Source organism: Rhea pennata, chromosome 3, assembly GCF_028389875.1.
Source record: "Rhea pennata isolate bPtePen1 chromosome 3, bPtePen1.pri, whole genome shotgun sequence".
Lineage (NCBI taxonomy): Eukaryota > Metazoa > Chordata > Aves > Rheiformes > Rheidae > Rhea > Rhea pennata.
In genome coordinates, this window is record NC_084665.1 from 67,454,836 (window position 1) to 67,476,098 (window position 21,263).

The window sequence follows — 21,263 nt, forward strand, 5'->3', positions numbered from 1 at the left end:
AAGGCTCAGAGACCCTGAACTCGGGGTGCTGCTAGCAAGCACAACGCAAACTACATTGTGGAGGTGCCTGTGGAGGAGCGAGTTTGGGGTCTGGGGTGAAATTCAAGTCCATGCCGCTGTCTACCTTTCTGCCGTTTGGCGTGCTCTCTGCCTTCCCCACGCTCAGGCATCTGTGGCTGCATCCGCCTCTGTGCTCGCGCTCTGGCCAGTGCTCGCCCCACTGCCTCTCTCTGCCGTTGAATCTTCAGCCACTCAGGCTGCTCAGCGGGAAGGGAAGAACATTCACAAGAGCCTTGCTATGCAAATGCCACTGATTCTCTCAAGGGCTAAAAGAGACTTCCTGCTTGTCCTGGGGACAGCCTGGCTGCTCCAGCCATGCCCGGCCCTTTCTGCCACGGGCTGCCTGGAGTCGCCTGCAAAGGGCTCGACCCTTGCCCGCGAAAAGGGCAGGCAGTGGGCAGCCCCCTGCAGCTCCCACGCTGCCGCCCGCCCGACAGCTCTCCCGCACTGCTCCCTGTGGGGCCCTGGGCACCTCCCGCCAAACCACCTCTGCTGTGCTACGATACCTCCCACCAACACCCAGCCACAGCTTACGTCCGCCACAAGCAACGCCTCGATGGTCTTGGCCGTCAGCGTCACCGACTAGGCAAGAGAACAAAGCACCAACGTGAGCAGCTCGTCGCGGGGGCTCTTCCCCAAAGGCCGGTGGCTCTCCGGCTGGAGCGGAAACCCCCGGGACACTTACCGGGTTGTAGAACCCGACCACCTTCACCAGGAGCCGAATGGAGGGCAGCCGCGTGACCCTGGGCTCCTGGCCTCCTCGGCTTTGCCTGGGCACAGGGCAGGGACAAAGGAAGAGCTCTGTCACTCCCAGCCCGCTCTGCTGCCTCCCCTGACACCAGCCCGCGCTTCCACGTGCCCCTCACACAGCACACCTTCCCACGGGCATCGCTGGCAGCGCCGCTCTCAAACGGCCACGGGCCTGCTTGCTATGCGCCCCTTCCCTTCGGAAGTGGAAAGCGGCAGCTCGGGGTCTCCATCCATGCAAGCGAGGAGCTGTGCTGACAGCCCCATGGCGCTGCGATTCATTTGCAATCTCAAAGCTAAGCCACTTGCACCGTTCAGCCCAGGAGCTGCACTGTGCAGCGGGTGTCCCTTTCCCCCCCACCACTGCTGCTGCACTGCCGGCTGCAGCTCCACCTGGAGCTCTCCGCTGCCTTCAGCCTTGTCTCCACAGCTTGACTTCCCCGGCAGGGCTCACCTGAGCATGGTGTCCAGCCAGAGCTCCTTCCCCTCCTGCGAACTGCAGAGAAAAGGAGAAACAGCCTTACACCGGGCTGCTACTCATCCTCTGACCCAGCGCAGGCCCCAAACGCATCTGCCCGTGACCTGGGCAGAGTCCCGGGGATGGGGCCCAGCCGCATGGGGCAGCACAGGGCATCGCCAAAACTTCTGACGTCCTCTCCCCTTCTAGAGGACCTACGTCTCTGTCTCCCCTCTTCCCTTCTCCCCCTCCCTCACCACAGGGAAGCAAAAGACCTGCTCAGGGTGTGGCACGCAAAAGGGGAGACAGTGAGTGCCCTGGCAGAGGGATGGGGATGCGTGGCGGGAGGTGCAGGGTCCCTGCACCAGGCAATGTTCACAAGGGCATCTCTGACAGGACCAGCTCCTGCAGTGGAGCCTGGGGGACCTGGGAGAGGCCATGGGTCTACCAGCACCTTGTGGCAAGAGCCTGCCCTTCTGGGTGAGCTCTGCCCCTCCTGCACGTGACGTGGCTTCCCTCCCTTCCCCGGAAGGCGCACGGCTTTGTCTTCCCGGGAGGGGAAGCAACAGCCCCGGCGGCCCTGTTCTTGCCTTCAAAAACTCATGGCGTCCCGGTGGGAAACCAGAGCGGGGCCTCTACCTTCATCCCCCACAGCCTGACCTGAGCCCCAGCAAGCCCACGGAGCACCGGAGGCGAGCGCTGCCCTGCATCCCCCGCGCCCAAACAACGTGGCCCCACGGCTCACCCAAAAGTGACCGCACACATCTTGGTGGGCCAGATGAGGATGAGGGTGTTGCTGCACTTGAGGCCGAACTGCTCCTTCTCTTCGTGCCCACAGGCAGCCTCGTCCTCACCCTCGCTGCACACCACCCACAGCTCACTGAGAGGCACCCGGTGCTTCAGCCAGAAGGTGGAGCCACACCTGCAGGCAAGAAGAGCAGGCGCTGACTGGCAGGGTGCCCTTGTGGGGGCAAAGGCCTTGCCTAAAATCCCACTCTGCTGCCCAGCTGCGGCCACCTCCACTGCCATTCCGGTCTAGGAGGCAGCGGGGGCCGCTTTGCTTTTGCAGCCCTGCCAGAGCTAAAGGGAAGCAGCGCCTGTCCACTGTGGGCCAGCCGCGGCGCAGGCAGCCCCAAGGAGGCCCTTTCCGCCTTGCTTGCTGACCTGAAGCTGGCGACAGCGATGGCCCCAGGAAAGAGCAGCAGGTGCCTGTCCTTGGTGCGGTGGTGCCGCGTCACCTGCACGCGGTCGCAGAGGAGGAGCCGGGGGCTCCTGCTCGCCACAAAGAGGCTCGGCGGCTGCTGGGGCTGGGAAGCTTCCCTGCCCGGGAGCCCGAGGCGGGCGCGAGGAGCCCCCCGGGCAAGGCCAAGGCCCCGGGGCCGTGCCTGCCTGCCGCCAGCGGGGCTGGCAGCACCCGTCCCGCCGCAGCAGTTCGCCTGGCCCATGGTGCCACGAGCGGGCACCTGAAGCCGCGTCCCTGTGCCAGGTAGTGCTGCTGAGCTGGGAGCCTGCGTCTCCCCACGCTGCCCTGCGCCGGCACAGAGTCGCACTGGGGCCCGGGCGCTGCTGGCCGCGGCCGAGGTCACTGTGGGACCCACCGCGGCACATTGTGATGCGGCGGCCGGGCCGTGGCGCAGCTCGGGGGGCGCGGGCCGGTGCTCTGCCCCAGATGCCCAGGGCCTCCGACCCTGCAGCATATTCTTGTTTGCTGCCTGTGCTCACAGCTGGTAGGGCGGTAGCACCACTGCTGGCTCAGGCTACGCACACTGTGCTCTCTAGGTCTAGGCCCCACATGCCCTGCACCAGTGCCTGCCAGTTAGAGGCTCTAAAAGATGTGCTCAGCGACTAGGAGCTGCCTTTCTGTGCTGTGGTGGTAGCTAAGGGGTGGGAAGTACTGCCTGGCACCAGGGAAGCAGTGGGCTTGGTGTTTGAGGAGCTTAGGTGTTTTGTAGTAGTCTTATTCTTCCATATGACTGCATTCTTATGCAAAATTGACAAAGATACAAGCTAAATTTGCGGCGTATATCAAACATCTCTGAGGAGCGTGGCAAAGGAAAGAGCAAATGAAGAGGTCTTCACTCCAAACGTACACTGAAAACTGAAACAAGAACCTCTGGAAAACATCACTCTAAGTAGCCAAGCTTAGTAATATTAAATGGAGCTCACGAGAGGCAATTGTCAGGGTTGCCTGAAGGATCAGAGAACCCTCCCTCCAAGCGGTGCTACCAACTGCATCAGCAATTTAGTAGCGAGGCAAGTTTTTGCTTCTAGATGACACCCAAGCCTTTCCAGCCTTCCACCTGCCTGCACATCTGCATGCTCTCCGCCTTGCCCGCGCTCAGCTGTTTGTGGCTCCAGCTGTTCTTCTGCTCACCTTCTGGTCAGGCTCTCCTCCACGCTTCTCTCTGCTTGGGAGTCTCAAGAGCGTTGCATTAGGGAATCGGGGCAGCGGTCAGGGAAAAAAAAAGATAGGGCACTTGGTATGTACAAACACTACTCTTTGCTCTCCACGGGTAAAGGAAGGGCTATTTATTCTTTTTCAATTCCACAAAGCTACTGTTTCAGATTTGCCTTTCCTGTTCCTGACCCTAAACTATCAGTCACCTTAAAGACTGTAGGGCATGAAACTCGCAAAGGATGCTGCCTGCATCCTTTGCATGGGGGATCCCACACCAAGAGCTCTTTGGAGAAGGGTATTACAGACAGAACTTTACTCTGTAAGAGAAAGAAGGTAAGAAAAAGGGCACGTTCTTGCTCACAAATGAGCCGAGAGTTGGCGGGCAAAGCTTTTAAAGGTCCGATGGACGCAAGCTCAGTTCTCCCACTGTCAAGAGCGTGGCTGGCTAGATCCTTCTTGTGGATGAAGGAGGAAGCAGAAGAAACCCTGACTCACTTTTCAATTCCACGCTGTGCGTGTGGATTCAAAGGAAAAATCGCTGGAGACCCTTCTAAACAGAGCCAAGATGAGATTCTCTGAAGAAACAGCTACCACGCAGTAGCTGTTGGATGATTATTTGTCAAGAAAGAGTCTCCGAAAAGAAGGCACCGCTGACGCATTCCCTTTTGGGACAGGAGAAAATCCTGTCACCCAAGCAGCCTGCCACCACAGAAGCAGCTTTTGCCTAGAGCAGGCCCTGCGACCTGCACCGCTCTGCTTCTAGAGCTGGGCAAGCCGCACTTTCTGCAGAAGAGCGAACCCCCCAAGAGCGGCCACCGCCACCACCGCCACCTGGGAATAACTGTGGTGGCAGCGACGCAGCGCTAACTGCTGCTCTGTATGACGGCACGAGAGCACCGGGGCCGGGAGGGAAGGGGGCAAGTAGCTCCCCGAAGAGAAGAAATCGGAGTAGTTCGTAACCCAGCCGCAGAGCCTGTGACGGGCTGGAATATTTCACCTAAAATGCCGGCGTCCACAGGCACCGCCGCCCTTGGGCCCGGCCTGCCCGGCCCGGCCCGGCCCGCCGGCGAGCGCGGGCGCCGCCTCCACCGCAGAGGCCCCGCAGGCCCGACCCGCCGGGCACCTGCCGCCGCCCCCTCGCAGCGGGGCCGCGCCGGGGCCTGGGGGACGAGGGCAGCCGGGGGCCGCGGGGCGGGGCGGGGCTGCGGGGAGGTGGGGGCGAGGGGGCGGAGCTGAGCGGAGGGGGCGGGGCGGGGCTGAGCAGAGGCCGTGGGGCGGGGCTGAGCGGAGGGGGCGGGGCCGAGGGAAGGGCAGGGTAGGGGGCGGGGCCCGGGAGAGTCCTGGCAGTTGCCGGGGTGGGGCGGGGCAGCGTGGGGTGGGGCGTGGCTAAGGAAGGCTGCGGGGCGGGGCAGAGCGGAGGGGGCGGGGCGGTGCCGGGAGCGTCATAACCGTCGCCGGGGCGGGGCGGCGGCCGTGGCTCTCGTCAGCCAGTGCCGGGGGGAGGAGGGGGGCGGCGGCCGGGGCGGGCCGTGGCCGTGGGCGGCGGGCGATGCGGCGGGGGGCGGCGGACGGGCCCTGGGCTCGTTGCGGTCTCTCCCCGAGCGCTGGGAGCCGGGGGGCGAGGTCGGCGCAGCTCGGCCTGGCTGCGCCCGTCGGGTGGCAGCGAAGCGGCCCCAGCGCTGCTCGCGTGGTTCTGGCGCAGGGCGGCGGTTTGCTGCGCGCAGCCGGCGTCCGTCTCGGCGGTGGGGCTGAGCTGGAAAGCAGGAGCCGCAGCGCGGCTTTCGCGGGAGCTCCGGGAGAGCGGGCTGCCGGCACCGAGGCCGGGCGCACGGTGCTGGTGGGCGGGCGGCACCCGCCCCGCTGGCTGCCTTCTAGCCCGCGCTGCGCTGCCGCGGCAGCCCCGGCTGGTGCAGCGTGCGAGGGCAAGGAACGAGGCAATGTAACCGCCAGGTGTTACTGTCCTGCTCTCCCTTCTTGGAGGAGAAGCTTTTCAGGAGAAGGAAAAAGGTGCCCAGCTAAGCTGGCAGCGGTTTCTTGCCGTGCTCTGTGGGATCCCTGGGCTGCAGAGTTTTGCCGGGGGATCGTACAGATGTGCTGGGTCGTGCGTTGCTGGCTAACGTGCCGGTGTCTCGGAAGGCAGCCTGAAATAGTGAGAAGCGCTCCTGGTTTTGCTTTTCTGTACAAGCCAAGAGTTTAGGTACCGTGAAGATGTGATATGATAGGAGGCAGCGGAGTGCGGCGGGAGCTTAGTTCCCTGTTCGTAGCGAGCTGTATTCCCTTGCCATGGCAAAGAATGCAAACCTGTCTTCAGATGCTATGAAGAACTGTCACTCGGAAAAACCAGGGGAGCGTAAACTCAATTAAGGGACACTGACATAGTCAGTGATCGATAAGTTGATTACCTAATCACTTTTGTGAGAGTGAGCGTGTGAAATTCCCCTGCCCTTGGTGTCCGAAAGCTTTGGTTTGGAGGGGATATTTCAGAGGAAGTGCTGAAGGCCAAATACGCTTACAGTAGTTTAATAAGAGGACTGAGCTCCTGTCAGCCATCAGTGCACCCAGAAACCTCAGCATTCCTCCTTGAGGGGAATGCTGAGGAGGAGGATGAGGCGAGTTTCCTGTGGCCAAGCAGGAAATGGGTGGCAGAACATGGGGAACTGAAAACGAGATGGCAAAGACAAATGACAGAGTTTGCTAAGCCTGAAAGATTTAGTTGGGCTTCACTCTGGTTTTAGCTTTGACTGCCACCTAGGTCAGTGCAGTCACTCAGGTGGGCCCATGCAGGTTAGCGCTGTACCCTCACAGCTGCAAGTCAGAAGAATTCAGCTTCAAGACCACTGCCAAGGGGTGCACAGGTTTGCTCTCCAAACCAACGTTCCCTCCTTCAGCTCCTCGTGTGCTTTCTCACTGGCACCTTTTCTCAATATCCCTTCCATGGCGGGTCCTTCTCTATGCAATATATAGCAGTATAGCCTGGAGATCCTGTGGGGGAAAAGCAGCCAGGAAAGGAAAAGTTACTTGGGTGAAGAAAGGCCACTTAGCAGGAGAGCATTTGTTTGGAGAGAGAAGCAAGTTTTTGATTGGGGTGGGGGGAGGCTCTGCTTTACTTGGGCTTGGATCTAGTTCTCACTGCAGGTAGGCTACCTTGGTAGAACTCCGATTTTCCCCCCAACGCAACCTGTTTTTGTATTGGTGACCTCCACTGACCTGAATGGCATCCTGCCCGCCTTCTTCCAGAAGGAAACCAGCCTTCTGGTCCAAAGGCCCTCGTTCCCGAGGCAGGTGGACAGATGTCCAGCAAAGGTTGCTTGGGAGAGAAACAGGCCCTGTGCTGGGAAAGTCAGCTGTGTGGGGGAACTGTCACAAGATCCTTGTTAACCAGAAGACAGCGTTTAGGTATTCCTCAGCGTTGCTGACTGACCACTTTTCAGGGAAATGCAGAAATACTTCTGGGGTGCGACCTGAACCTCAGGTCTTGCTGGTCAGAAGCGAGCATCAAGGGGACAGCCCAAAATCCCCTGTGTTCCTGAGAGCCACAACTCAAGTGTGGGGGATGCTGCCTCGCATGAGAAGGCAGGAGAACTGCTTTGCTGGGCTTGCCCACCTGGGCTGCCTGAGGCGGTGTCCCATCTTTGCCACAAAGAGTTGCCAGAGACTGGCCAAAGAGAGGGCTCTTGAGGCCAAAGTTCAGCTGCCTTGGGCAGTTCCCAGTGGCAGAGGTTTGTCTTGGAGCAAGTGGCCAGGATACCCCCGTCTCTGTTTTCTTAGTGCTATCCACTGCAAGCAAAGTGAAAGCAGCAGTCAGTTGGGTTTAAAAAGCAGGAGGAGAGCGCCATGCTGCCTGTTGTCCGTGTGCAGTGCTGTGTGATGCCAAATGAAGAGCAGAGCTGCGTGTCAAAGAGTGACTCCGACCGGACGGAGGGGGTGTGTTGGACGGACGGACGGACTGAAAGACAGCTAAGGGGTTTCCAAGGAAGCAGTCACCTCAACTGTAAAACTGTGACCGTCCTCCTAAGGGCATTACTTGCCGTGTTTTGTCGTCGTTGTTCTTACAGTTTGGTCGCTGCTCCTTGTCAGAAGGAGGAAACAGGGCAAAGAACTGGTGGTAGGGTATTTGACATTTACAGAGGATATTTACGCGGAGCGTGCTGTGATGACTCTGAGAGGCAGATCTGTTACCTGGGCAGCTTGCAGTGACAGTAATTTGCACTGTGCAATCAGAGCATGCCCCCAGCTTAGGGCTGAGCAGTAGGGGCTCCTGCTTTCCCTCTGTGTCCCAGGCTACACTGAACACTATCGTTCAGGCTGTGCCAGCGTAGAGGTAGCAGTGCTGTAACTGTAGCGCTGCTGTTAGGGCTCGGGCTTTTCCCCCTGCCCCTGGCAGCCAGGCAGCAGAGCGGGCTCTGGGATGCAGTTTGGGGGTGGTGTTGATACCTAGTTTGCAATGCAAAATGTGCAAATGAGTGCCACTGTCCCCTGGGCAGCACTGAGGGCTACGAGTTGCCCCGAGTGAAGGGCAGCAGGCAGTCTTGCAGAAGCGCCAGTTTCCAAGCATTATGTAGCAAGGCAGTTCCTTGGTTTCTTTTTAGAAGTTACCAGATGAGTGGCAAAGTCTCTCTCCAGTAGCTGGTGGGACCAAGAGGGGGCATTTCCTGGCATCAGGCTACCATACACATAGCAAGGTTACAGAGCTGCCACACACACTAAGGGTCTCAAGCAAGCTGGCCTCTGAAAATCAGAGTCCAGCCCCGTCCTCTTGACACCAGAGTTTAAGGTATTTGTAGCCACTGATAAGGGCCCCCCTCAGGCTTCTCTTCTCCAGGCTAAACAGGCCCAGCTCTTGCAGCCTTTCCTTGTTAGAGAGATGCCCCAGTCCCCTAATCATCTTCATAGCCCTGTGGTGGACTCTCCCCAGTAGTTCCATGTCTCTCTCGTACTGGGGAGCCCAGAACTGGGCACAGTACTCCAGATGTGTCCTTACCAGGGCTGAGGGCAGGGGGGAGGACCAGCTCCCTCGACCTACTGGCAGCACTCTTCCTAAGTAGAGATCTTGAGCTTGGCAGAAGTGATGTGTGAAGATTAACCAAGTCTCTTAGACTCCCCCCTTCCTTCTAGGGCTTTAACCCGTGGGATTCCCCAAGCATTTCCTGCAGCCTGTCTCCCGAGGTCCAAGGCTGTGACCCTGCTTATTGCCCTGCTTCCTCCACGCAGGATTCTGAACTACACTGCCTCATGCTCACTGCATTCAAGGCTGCCTTTAGCCTTCACATCTCCAACCTGTCCTTCGTTGTTTGTTAGGACAAGGTCCAGCAGCACCCTCTCCTCGTTGGCACCTCCACCACCTGTGTCAAAACTGCCTAGCTCTAATAACTTCTTATACTTGACCAATGACGCTCTCTTGAGTTCACTGCGACTAACCCCGGAGCCAGACAGATTCCCGGATGCCCCTCTAGTGCTGCGGCACAGACACAGGGGCCTCTTGAGGCCTGGTGTGACTCCTGTCCCTGACTTTGTTGAGAGCGGCTGGGATGATGCTCAGCACGCTTTTTGGACTCCAGAGTCACAGGATGAACGGCGTCCTTCTCCAACTGAAGGTGGGCGAGAGAAGGGCTTTCTGCTGCAGAAGAAACACTGTTCAGGCCGTCCGACACCCTGGGGCGGCTCTTGCTTCTGCTCTGGCATTGCCTTCAGGTAAGCAGGAGGCGGGCGAGGTTGAGGTGGTTCTGCACAGCTCTGGGCTCTGCACTCTCAGGGCCTGAATGGGCAGCAGCGTTTGGAGGTGCTGAAGGCAGTCAGCCAATGAGGCAAGGCTGCTGCAGCCCCACGGTCATCGTGGCGCAGCTTCAGTTTGAGTATGGTGACAACAATGTGGGGAGAACGATCCCGGAGCGGGGGCCCATAGCGAGAAGGAAAAGGCCGGAGCGGTCACTGTGCCCTGCATCCCTGCCTTAACCACAGAGCTCTGACCTGCGTATTCTCTTTGTAGTTCTGCTACCTTTGTAGTTCTTTACTTCTTAGCTTTGCAAACCTTGCAGATTGTCTGATGTGAGCTGCTTAGTGATGTCCAGTGCCCGTCAGATGTGTAGAACTGCCTAGCCCTAATAAACCCTTACACTTGACCAGTGATGCCCTCTCGAGTTCAGGGCGACTCACCCCGGAGCCTGACAGAATCCCGGACGCCCCTCTAGTGCTGCGGCACACACGCATGGGCCCCTTGAGCCCTGGTGCGACTCCCGTCACTGGCACGTGCACCTCCATCCACACCCAGCCACACAGAACAGAGTCTCCTCACCCGGGAAATCAATGAGAAGCGGAGTTTAATGCGGAGACGGGAGCAGGGCCAGGGGGCTCCTTTCTCCAGTGAGTGATTCCATTCCCCCTCCTGCCCTGCTCCTCTGGGCTGCTGGAGGTGAGAGCCTGTTGTCACAGAACCCAACAAACTGTGGTCATTGGGATTTCTTCAGGAGCCGTTTGCTCCCGCCTGGCTGCCAACGGGTGCTCTAGTGTCTCGGCTGCCCTGTCTGTAGGTGTCACTGTTCTGGGGGTGACAGGCTCTTCAAGAGCTGCCTCCGAGCCTTCAGCTCCAGGGCAGGCTGAGCCAGGGCCTTTCCCTGGCACAGCTACAGCCTCTTGCTGGACAGCAGCAGAGTAACACTCATCACCTTGCACAGCATCCAGCACGCCAGAGTCTTCTCCTTCTTGGGCTGTTTCCAGCCATTGCTCCGCTTCCCTGTCTTGCCTCTGAACACCTTCACAGCTGGAGGGTTCTAGGAGGTCTTGGGGCCTGGCTGCTGCAGCTGCTTCTGAGCCAGGTGTTGCTGGAGGGAGGGCAGAGGCTTCTTCCTCTTCCTGCACGCACAGCTCGGCAGTGGGCACTTCTGTGCTTTTGAATGCAGGGAGCCCGGAGGCGCCTTCCTCTGCCTGGAGCGATGCCTCCCCAGGAACTGCTTTAGCCCCAGCTTGGTGTGCTGAGTCCAAGGCAGGAGGTTCCTCTTCTCCCTCAGGTGCGCAAGGGACTGCAGCGACAGCGGCTTCCATGAGCTCTGGTCCCGTGGGGAGGCTGTCACCGTCGCCTTCCAGCTGCTCAGGCACTTCAGCTGCAGCCACTGCAGTGCCCACAGGCGCCAAGGCAGAGGCTCCTCCTTCGTCCACATTTGGCACCTGAGCAGGAGGGGAGCAGAGATGTCAAGAAAGCGCAGGCAGCTTGGAAACAAAGGGCCACCCCAAAGAAGGGACAGGCAGCAGCCCCTGAACCAAGGACAAAGGCAGGAAGAGATGGTGGTGGGAAGGCCGGGAAGAGGCTACGAGCACAGCTGCCACCATGGCTCCTGCACATTTGAAGCTGAGGGAGTGGGGCCACTTCTGACCTCCCTTTGCACAGGTACCTCAGCCACAACTGCATCTCTGCCTGCCCCTGAGGCTACGGTCAGACACGGAACCCACAATATCACATCACATCCTCTGTCCCATTGCTCTGTGAAAGAGGCTGAACGGCCACTGGGCCTGCACCTCTGCATTCAAGCACACCACCTCCCGACCCCTTCTCTGCAGGAACTGCAGCCACCTCCCTCTGCACGCACACGCCTCCGCGGAGCCCCTGCAGGACACTCTCGGGCATTTGGACAGTTACCCCTGGAGGACAGCCATGCCTCTTTACCATCTTGGCTCTCTGGGCTGGGTATCATTCCAAAACTGCCAAGGAGCATTCAGGCAGGCCTCTGTTGCTCCTTGAGACTCCTACCTTCTCCTCCTGATGGGGCTGTTTCTCATGCTCCTCCAGGTGCTGAGGCTCAGCACCCTCTGCACCAGGCACTTCCCCATCCACAGCCTCAAGTGGCTGCACCTTGGCCAGCTCTTCTTCTTGCTGCATCATGGCCAGGAGAGCTTTCTCCATCGCGCTCTCGATCAAATCTTCCACGATGGGCTGGACTGCAGCATCAAAGTCAAACTGCTGCAGCTGGGAGGCAGTGAAACAGAGAGAAACCACTTGAGAACATCATCATCCTTAGCAGCTTCTTCTCAGGGAGAGGGGAGGACGAGCAAAGCACTTGTGCTGAAGGCAGTGCTGGGAAGCACAGTGGGGGCCCCTTTTCAGCAACGACAGGAAGCACAACCCCAGCCAGAGGCTAAATAATGAGCAGGGTGGCAGGAGTCTGAGCCTGTCGCACGGACATGACAACACCACAGACCTCCTCACAGTCAGCTTGGCAGCTGCCAGGGGGAGGCAAAGCGCTCCCCTTGACCCCCTGCCTGCTCACCTCTCTCTTCCCAATCCCTCTCGTCCTGGCTGCTATCACTATGGGGGAGAGCTGGAAGCAGCATGGCCACTGCATCTGCAGAAGCACCTGCCACAGTGCTGCTGCTCAGCTCGGGCAGACCCAGGAAACCAGGGGTTCCTTCCTGCTCTCTCTGAGGAGAAGGTCCCCAGCATTTCTGCTCCTTTGCCCATGGGCCACCTTGTGACAGTGCTTATGGCCCAGACTCTGCCTCCTACCTCTCCTGGTCCTATTTGGGTGCCCACGTCCCTTCTTGATTCTTTCTCGGCAGAGAGGGGAGAGCGTGGGGTGTCCGCAAGCGCAGCTTCCTGACTGGGCACGTGCACCAGCACCATACGCTCCAGAGGCTCTTCTGTGTGCAGCTCTGCAAAGCAAAAGCAGGAGCAGTGCTGCAGGTTGCATTCTCTTTGCCTTTTGAGTGAAAGCCATGCTTTCTACAGCCACGATTCAGCAGGGCCAGCTGCCTGCAGGGCATGGGCAGCAAAATGACTTGTGTGCAGAAAAGCAACATCCCCTCACCCCAACTCCAAACATCCACCTGCTTTCGCTGTTGGTCCTTGGAGGCTCTAGTCTATGGAAGTCTACCTGTGACGGAAGTCTGCCTCCCTGTCTCCCGCTGCACAGATAACTGACCATGCTCAGGAAATCAGGCCTGCCGCATACTCCTGCTCATCAGCCTTTGCAGTGGGGAGGGGAAGAGAGCAACAGCGCCACACCAGACAAGCTCCTTCCTCGCCCAACGGTACTCCATGGTGAAAAGCCGCTGTGCGCATTGCAAGTACTGCAGCTGGCTCAGCAGGGCTGCCACTGAGGGAACGCTCCGAAACCCAAGGCCACCTCTGCCTAGCCCGTGCTGCAGGGTCTGTCTTCCTGATTTGTAGGACAGACACCCAGAAACGATTTCCAAGGGCAAAACCTTTGGCCGGGTGCCCATGGTGATGCCAATGCCCACTTTCACACTCTTCCTACAAAGACATGGTCTCTGGTTTCCTGGTGACAACCAGGTGGGCTTTCTCACATGATTCTTGGAATCGCGGCCTGAGAGAGACACCAACTCAGATGATCCCGCAAAAAGCAAAGGGTCAAATAACATGCCTTGAGTGCCTGGAGAGGGGCACCAAGGAAAGGCTCAGAGACCCTGAACTCGGGGTGCTGCTAGCAAGCACAACGCAAACTACATTGTGGAGGTGCCTGTGGAGGAGCGAGTTTGGGGTCTGGGGTGAAATTCAAGTCCATGCCGCTGTCTACCTTTCTGCCATTTGGCGTGCTCTCTGCCTTCCCCACGCTCAGGCATCTGTGGCTGCATCCGCCTCTGTGCTCGCGCTCTGGCCAGTGCTCGCCCCACTGCCTCTCTCTGCCGTTGAATCTTCAGCCACTCAGGCTGCTCAGCGGGAAGGGAAGAACATTCACAAGAGCCTTGCTATGCAAATGCCACTGATTCTCTCAAGGGCTAAAAGAGACTTCCTGCTTGTCCTGGGGACAGCCTGGCTGCTCCAGCCATGCCCGGCCCTTTCTGCCACGGGCTGCCTGGAGTCGCCTGCAAAGGGCTCGACCCTTGCCCGCGAAAAGGGCAGGCAGTGGGCAGCCCCCTGCAGCTCCCACGCTGCCGCCCGCCCGACAGCTCTCCCGCACTGCTCCCTGTGGGGCCCTGGGCACCTCCCGCCAAACCACCTCTGCTGTGCTACGATACCTCCCACCAACACCCAGCCACTGCTTACGTCCGCCACAAGCAACGCCTCGATGGTCTTGGCCGTCAGCGTCACCGACTAGGCAAGAGAACAAAGCACCAGCGTGAGCAGCTCGTCGCGGGGGCTCTTCCCCAAAGGCCGGTGGCTCTCCGGCTGGAGCGGAAACCCCCGGGACACTTACCGGGTTGTAGAACCCGACCACCTTCACCAGGAGCCGAATGGAGGGCAGCCGCGTGACCCTGGGCTCCTGGCCTCCTCGGCTTTGCCTGGGCACAGGGCAGGGACAAAGGAAGAGCTCTGTCACTCCCAGCCCGCTCTGCTGCCTCCCCTGACACCAGCCCGCGCTTCCACGTGCCCCTCACACAGCACACCTTCCCACGGGCATCGCTGGCAGCGCCGCTCTCAAACGGCCACGGGCCTGCTCGCTATGCGCCCCTTCCCTTCGGAAGTGGAAAGCGGCAGCTCGGGGTCTCCATCCATGCAAGCGAGGAGCTGTGCTGACAGCCCCATGGCGCTGCGATTCATTTGCAATCTCAAAGCTAAGCCACTTGCACCGTTCAGCCCAGGAGCTGCACTGTGCGGCGGGTGTCCCTTTCCCCCCCACCACCGCTGCTGCACTGCCGGCTGCAGCTCCACCTGGAGCTCTCCGCTGCCTTCAGCCTTGTCTCCACAGCTTGACTTCCCCGGCAGGGCTCACCTGAGCATGGTGTCCAGCCAGAGCTCCTTCCCCTCCTGCGAACTGCAGAGAAAAGGAGAAACAGCCTTACACCGGGCTGCTACTCATCCTCTGACCCAGCGCGGGCCACAAACACATCTGCCCGTGACCTGGGCAGAGTCCCGGGGATGGGGCCCAGCCGCATGGGGCAGCACAGGGCATCGCCAAAACTTCTGACGTCCTCTCCCCTTCTAGAGGACCTACGTCTCTGTCTCCCCTCTTCCCTTCTCCCCCTCCCTCACCACAGGGAAGCAAAAGACCTGCTCAGGGTGTGGCACGCAAAAGGGGAGACAGTGAGTGCCCTGGCAGAGGGATGGGGATGCATGGCGGGAGGTGCAGGGTCCCTGCACCAGGTAGTGTTCACAAGGGCATCTCTGACAGGAGCAGCTCCTGCAGTGGAGCCTGGGGGACCTGGGAGAGGCCATGGGTCTACCAGCGCCTTGTGGCAAGAGCCTGCCCTTCTGGGTGAGCTCTGCCCCTCCTGCACGTGACGTGGCTTCCCTCCCTTCCCCGGAAGGCGCACGGCTTTGTCTTCCCGGGAGGGGAAGCAACAGCCCCGGCGGCCCTGTTCTTGCCTTCAAAAACTCATGGCGTCCCGGTGGGAAACCAGAGCGGGGCCTCTACCTTCATCCCCCACAGCCTGACCCGAGCCCCAGCAAGCCCACGGAGCACCGGAGGCGAGCGCTGCCCTGCATCCCCCGCGCCCAAACAACGTGGCCCCACGGCTCACCCAAAAGTGACCGCACACATCTTGGTGGGCCAGACGAGGATGAGGGTGTTGCTGCACTTGAGGCCGAACTGCTCCTTCTCTTCGTGCCCACAGGCAGCCTCGTCCTCACCCTCGCTGCACACCACCCACAGCTCACTGAGAGGCACCCGGTGCTTCAGCCAGAAGGTGGAGCCACACCTGCAGGCAAGAAGAGCAGGCGCTGACTGGCAGGGTGCCCTTGTGGGGGCAAAGGCCTTGCCTAAAATCCCACTCTGCTGCCCAGCTGCGGCCACCTCCACTGCCATTCCGGTCTAGGAGGCAGCGGGGGCCGCTTTGCTTTTGCAGCCCTGCCAGAGCTAAAGGGAAGCAGCGCCTGTCCACTGTGGGCCAGCCGCGGCGCAGGCAGCCCCAAGGAGGCCCTTTCCGCCTTGCTTGCTGACCTGAAGCTGGCGACAGCGATGGCCCCAGGAAAGAGCAGCAGGTGCCTGTCCTTGGTGCGGTGGTGCCGCGTCACCTGCACGCGGTCGCAGAGGAGGAGCCGGGGGCTCCTGCTCGCCACAAAGAGGCTCGGCGGCTGCTGGGGCTGGGAAGCTTCCCTGCCCGGGAGCCCGAGGCGGGCGCGAGGAGCCCCCCGGGCAAGGCCAAGGCCCCGGGGCCGTGCCTGCCTGCCGCCAGCGGGGCTGGCAGCACCCGTCCCGCCGCAGCAGTTCGCCTGGCCCATGGTGCCACGAGCGGGCACCTGAAGCCGCGTCCCTGTGCCAGGTAGTGCCGCTGAGCTGGGAGCCTGCGTCTCCCCACGCTGCCCTGCGCCGGCACAGAGTCGCACTGGGGCCCGGGCGCTGCTGGCCGCGGCCGAGGTCACTGTGGGACCCACCGCGGCACATTGTGATGCGGCGGCCGGGCCGTGGCGCAGCTCGGGGGGCGCGGGCCGGTGCTCTGCCCCAGATGCCCAGGGCAGTCTCCCCAGATGCCCACTGCCTCCCATGCCCCACAATTTCCTTCTTGTGCAGGAAGCTTTTACTGCTCCCGATCCTCTGGCCTCTTCCTTCTGCAGTGGCAGTCCAAAACCAACACATTGCAAAGCCGATTTCAAACCCACAGCCTAAGACTGTGGCTCAGCTGCTAAGACTTCTGTATCTTCTTTCAAAGACGGCACCTCGTTACATACCTGAGGAGCCTCTTCTTCCTCAGCTATACCATCCTTGATGCTTGAGTCAGAGGAACCTGGCTGTATAGCAATGGCCTCTTCATGCATGCTCGCACCCCACTTCTCTGTTCATCACACTGAACTCTGAATCTTTTAGAGTTCTCTTCTCCCACTGTTCTCCTCTCTATCACAAGAATGAGACTGCCGATCTCACCCAAGGCAGTATACTGCAGACCTTTCACATCATCCTCAGAGTAGTTATAACACCCAGCATGTCTTTCTTTGGCATTGAAATTTATGTAGACATCTTCATTTACACAGAAATCACCTGACAGGAAATTTGGCATCTTGTTCTCCTTAAGCTCTGTTGTAGCAGAGAGGTCTCTCAATCTCCTTTAAAATCCCAGAGTACCTTGGCTATTTCTTTTTTCCTTTTAGGCAGCCAAGGACTGGTACCCTGTGAATATCTGTGAGTAAGGGTTCTGTATCTCTTTCCAAAAAATCTTAATCAAATATTGACTTTAAAACACATTTATCTTTATGAGATACTCTGATAATTTGGATTCTCAAAAATGTTAACATTTTGTTATTACTCAGATCATAGCAATGATTCTTACAGAAATGACATATGAGTGCTAAGGAAATGCCCACTTTTCCAATCTCTCAATCAAATGTTTGGGAAGACAGTGAGTTACACCTTGGTTGAATTTGCTTAAAGCCATATTGCAAACCCTTATTTGCTTTTATGGTTAAGTGATTGTGCCAGGAGATTAATCATTCTTTTATTTACTTGCTTCTGTCTGCCAACGGGGCCTTTGCATTACCAGCTGTAGAAACCACAGTGTAGGGGAGGTCTTAGCTCATCTAATACATTTAAGAAGGTAGCTTGAATAGAAGCGGTGTTCTTGGTGAGCTTGCCTGGAAAATTTATTTCAGTCCTTATGAAAGTGCACAGATGGTCTCTACCGGTACTGAATGTTCTAGAGAAGGCAGGAATGTCAACTCTTCCCCCTCATTAATTTTGTCATTTCCTTAGAGCAGACTGAGAGAACCAGATTCTCTGTGCCTGCTGATTTGCACTTCAGCAGTTTGCTGATGAATAGTACTCCTGTTGTTGGCGGAGATGCTTTTCCTGACTCCCTAATATCTAACACAATACTAGGCAGACTCCTCCTTCACCCGCCAACAAAGCCAGCCGGCATCCTTTGAATCTTCACAGGAGTGCTGGCCCCATATTTTTGTTCCGGCACGTTGCTCATAAACACCTATTGGATTAAAGCTGGAGAATTAACCCTCAGGACAAAAGAAAAGTCAGTCTGCATTACCATCACTGTTCTCCTCTATGTGCTGCAACTGCTAACACAAAGCTGGGGAGCAGGGGGTGCTTGCTTCATTACCTGGACAGCTCTTCACCAGGAAATAATCAAATTCAATGGGGATAATCAAATGGAGATAATCAAACGGAGACAATCAAATTCAGTTTTCCCATAGACTACCAGGCCATCTACGGGGTTCTCCCTAGCAACATGTACAAATGCCAGGCAAAGGTCCTGAGCTTACAGTTGTACAATGTACTTATGAGGAGACCTGTTTCATTTGTTTCACTTTGTTCCAAGCTTCCATCCACTGTCTCGTCTTAAGACAGTGAAGGGGGAATCTTGATATGAAAGAACTGGGAACTGGAAGAATTAGTGCAAGTGACAGGACTGGCCTTCAGGCATGAAATAAATTACTCTGGCAGAGCTTTCTCCAGAAAGTTTGTTTCTGTCTACTAAATCCGTGCAGTTCTGGAACATGCTCCAGTCAGATCCAGGGGTGAAAAAATGCACTACAGCTAAAAAGAAGTTGCTTTAAGGTTGTGAAAGATGTCCTGTGTGAGTCACCCGCTCTGTCACACACTAGATCTGATGACACAAAAGTTTCCTACCAGAGTGTTTCCATCTTGCTAAATACATTGTTGTCTTCTTTCCCCCACAGATATGTTTGCTGCTGAAGTGTAAAAGCAGAGACCCAAAAAGCTGTGGGCAGCCCGTGGAGACTGCACAGACCAAGTTTGACATGTTCTCCCTGAGTGGCACGTTTGGCACTAGCTATGTCTTCCCAGAAGTCCTGTACAGCGGGGTTCAGCTGGCTCCTGGGGAATTTGAGGTAATGGGATGCTCTCGAGCTGTTTCACATTAGATTTCTCTGGGTCTTAGTAATGGAAGAAGGTGACTCAGAAAAGCCAGAGGAAACTTGCTCATAGCAAGTAATTGGATATATTCAACATCCGCTTCATGAAGTCACTGGTTTCAGTGAGCAAGGTGGTTTGACGTATCTTCTCGTTTGGTCACATCCTTGTCAGCTTTTAACTTGTTCCTGTGAGTACTCCTCTGTATCCTTCTCTTATCTTTTCCAATTAGGTATTGAGTGATGGACGTTTGATAAGTAAGATAGGACCAACAAAGCCAATCATCACTGTGACGCTTTTCGGACGCTGGTATGAAAAGGATCATCTGAAACAAGACCCACAACCACCAGCCTCCCCATGCTGTTACCATAACTGAAGCTGCACACTGCTGACATTGTGTCCCAATGAGACATGCCATCTTAGGCTAAAACAATCATAATTATGTTTCTTAATTCCAGATGCACAAGCTTCTCCTCAGTGTGCTTTGCTTAGTGATAATGCAGCATTCTTACTTCGTTGCTGCCACTTACGGAGAAGTAACTCTTTTATATTACTGGGTTACTCGTCTTTCATCCATTTTAAATAGCAGTTGTTTAGCTCTGCTTTCTGGGGTTTGATCTTTCTCTCCCTTGGACAGCCTGTATTGTGGGCCAGAAGATTAATCCATATTTTGTTATCGCTGAATATTTTACATTTTCATATTCTTATGAGACCAGTAAGCAAAGTAGTGAAATATATGGTTCATGATCCTTCTATGCAGACAAGTTTAGCTTTGTTTTGTCTCTGCTGTACAGCTACTGCTACTGACCCATACCAGCCTGTTCCCTCACCCCATTTTTAAAGTTCTCTCCTATTCACATTGTTTTGGCCTGGTTGCCACATGCCATTAGTGCACAGTCTGTGGTACCTTGTAGTACAGAATATTGCATTGTGGAGGTAGATGAGGAGCTCCTGTCATAGAACCAACCCTGATCCAAAACCTATTACCTCTTCCTGACCAGAACTGATCATGAATCACCATTTTTCTGAAATCTCTGTTGGACTAAAACTTGGAACTGAACCTTCCAAATACAAAACTTGCCCTTGCTGAAGAACTACTTGGCCATGAAGCACTGGCTGTGTGGGACGTTCTTCAGCACCAGGACTATTGGCCCCAGTAAAGAGGTCACAGAGTAGTGACATGATGTCACATAGCAACTTTTCTCCCTCCAAGCTCCTCTATTTCTTCAGGGCCATATAACACCAATGTCTGTGAAATCCATGTTTTCCTTTGTTCCTGCACAATAATGTTGCCCTGCAAATCCACTAACTTGAAGGATTTTAGATTCCAGCTTGAGGTCAGCTACTCCCTGGGAGAGGGCGCTGTACTTACTTTTGTTTCCTTTTCTCCCACCATGGAGACTTACGCTTTGCTGTGGCTGGAAGCTTCCTCCAGCAATGCCGCTGGTGTATCTCAGTGTATGAAGCTGTGCAGCTCTTTCTAAAAGTGGTCAGGCACCTTTCCCTTTTCTTTGTGGCCATGCTGGCACCATTGCTGTTGCCTGCACAGTTGTCTACCAGTCTTCAGGCCCATGCACTTCATACAGGGAGTGTGAGATTATTTGGGAATGCAAATGTTGTTCAAACTCCAGTGTTGAGTATCACTATAGTGCCCCATAGAGCTCTTTCTTTTCTTAAATGTAAATAGACAGTCACATAGGAAATAACATCCCTGTACCATATATGTGTTTGTCAAAAGCCGTCTTCTAGCCTCAGACAGTGCCCCCATGACTTGCAAAATATCAGTATCTGTACTGCCAGACTCATGCTCTCTTGAAACCTTGTTCACTGTCTCATCCCAGCAAGGGAGTGTTCAGTCAAATGCTCTTCCCATCAGCCCAAACCCACAGCCAACACTGTGCTTGTCCCCCATGTTTTGGGGCCAGGAACCTAATGGTTCACCCTGCAAGTGACTTCTGGAGGAAGGATCTGGATTTTAAGGGAGATCAGGGTGCAAGGTGAAGATGAGCACTGAGGTTTCACCTTGCAGTGCAGAAGGGATACAGCGAGAATGTGTTGCTAGGCTGGGAGCTGAAAAGCAGCTCCTTCAGGCCTGCTCAGTGTAGATACAACTCTACCTAAGAGATTGTGTGTATAAGCAATATATGATCTCAAACCCTGAATCTAATGAGTATTTTGACTTCAGGATTTGATTCTAAGCCATTACTGTCTCGTTTAGCTATATTTGCATGTTGAATATTTTTCTTTAGAAGACCTGCACAAACCAATATTGAGCTGAATTCCTCCTACTACAAAGACTGCATAACATTTATCATTGTGAAATGTATTATTGTATGAAGTGAGTCAAACATGCAGAAAGCAATCATACAGAAATCTACCCATCCATCCACATACCAAAGCATTGTATATAAAGACAAGTCTGCCCGTAACCACTGATAAGAATAAACACTTCTCTCAGGCGTAGTGAAGCAAAAGAGGAACTAAAGAAGGTAAGAGATTTGGGTAACCAGACACAAGTCATTATTGTGCACATGCATCTTTAAGATTTCTGGCAGCAGGATCTGCAGCTGTAGCCAATGCAGATTGCAATAGTCAGAATTTAGAAATGGTGGCTTCTATTCATCACACTGTTCTAGTAATAATCTTTGGGGATCTCTTCAGAGCTCAGTTAATAGGTGGTTTGCTGATGGTTTGCTCAGAGTAATAGCCTGCCTGGACCCCCACTGCAGTGTGGAGCTGGCCCTGAGGTCCTGCGGCCCTGAGCTGGCTCTGTGCTGAGCTGGCTTGGACACAGCCAGCAGTGGCACAGAGCTCAAGAGCCCAGGCTGACTGCCCGCCTGCCTCTTGCTGCCCTGCCTGCACGGGTTTGGCCCGTGTTTGTGCTGTTTTTTTTGAT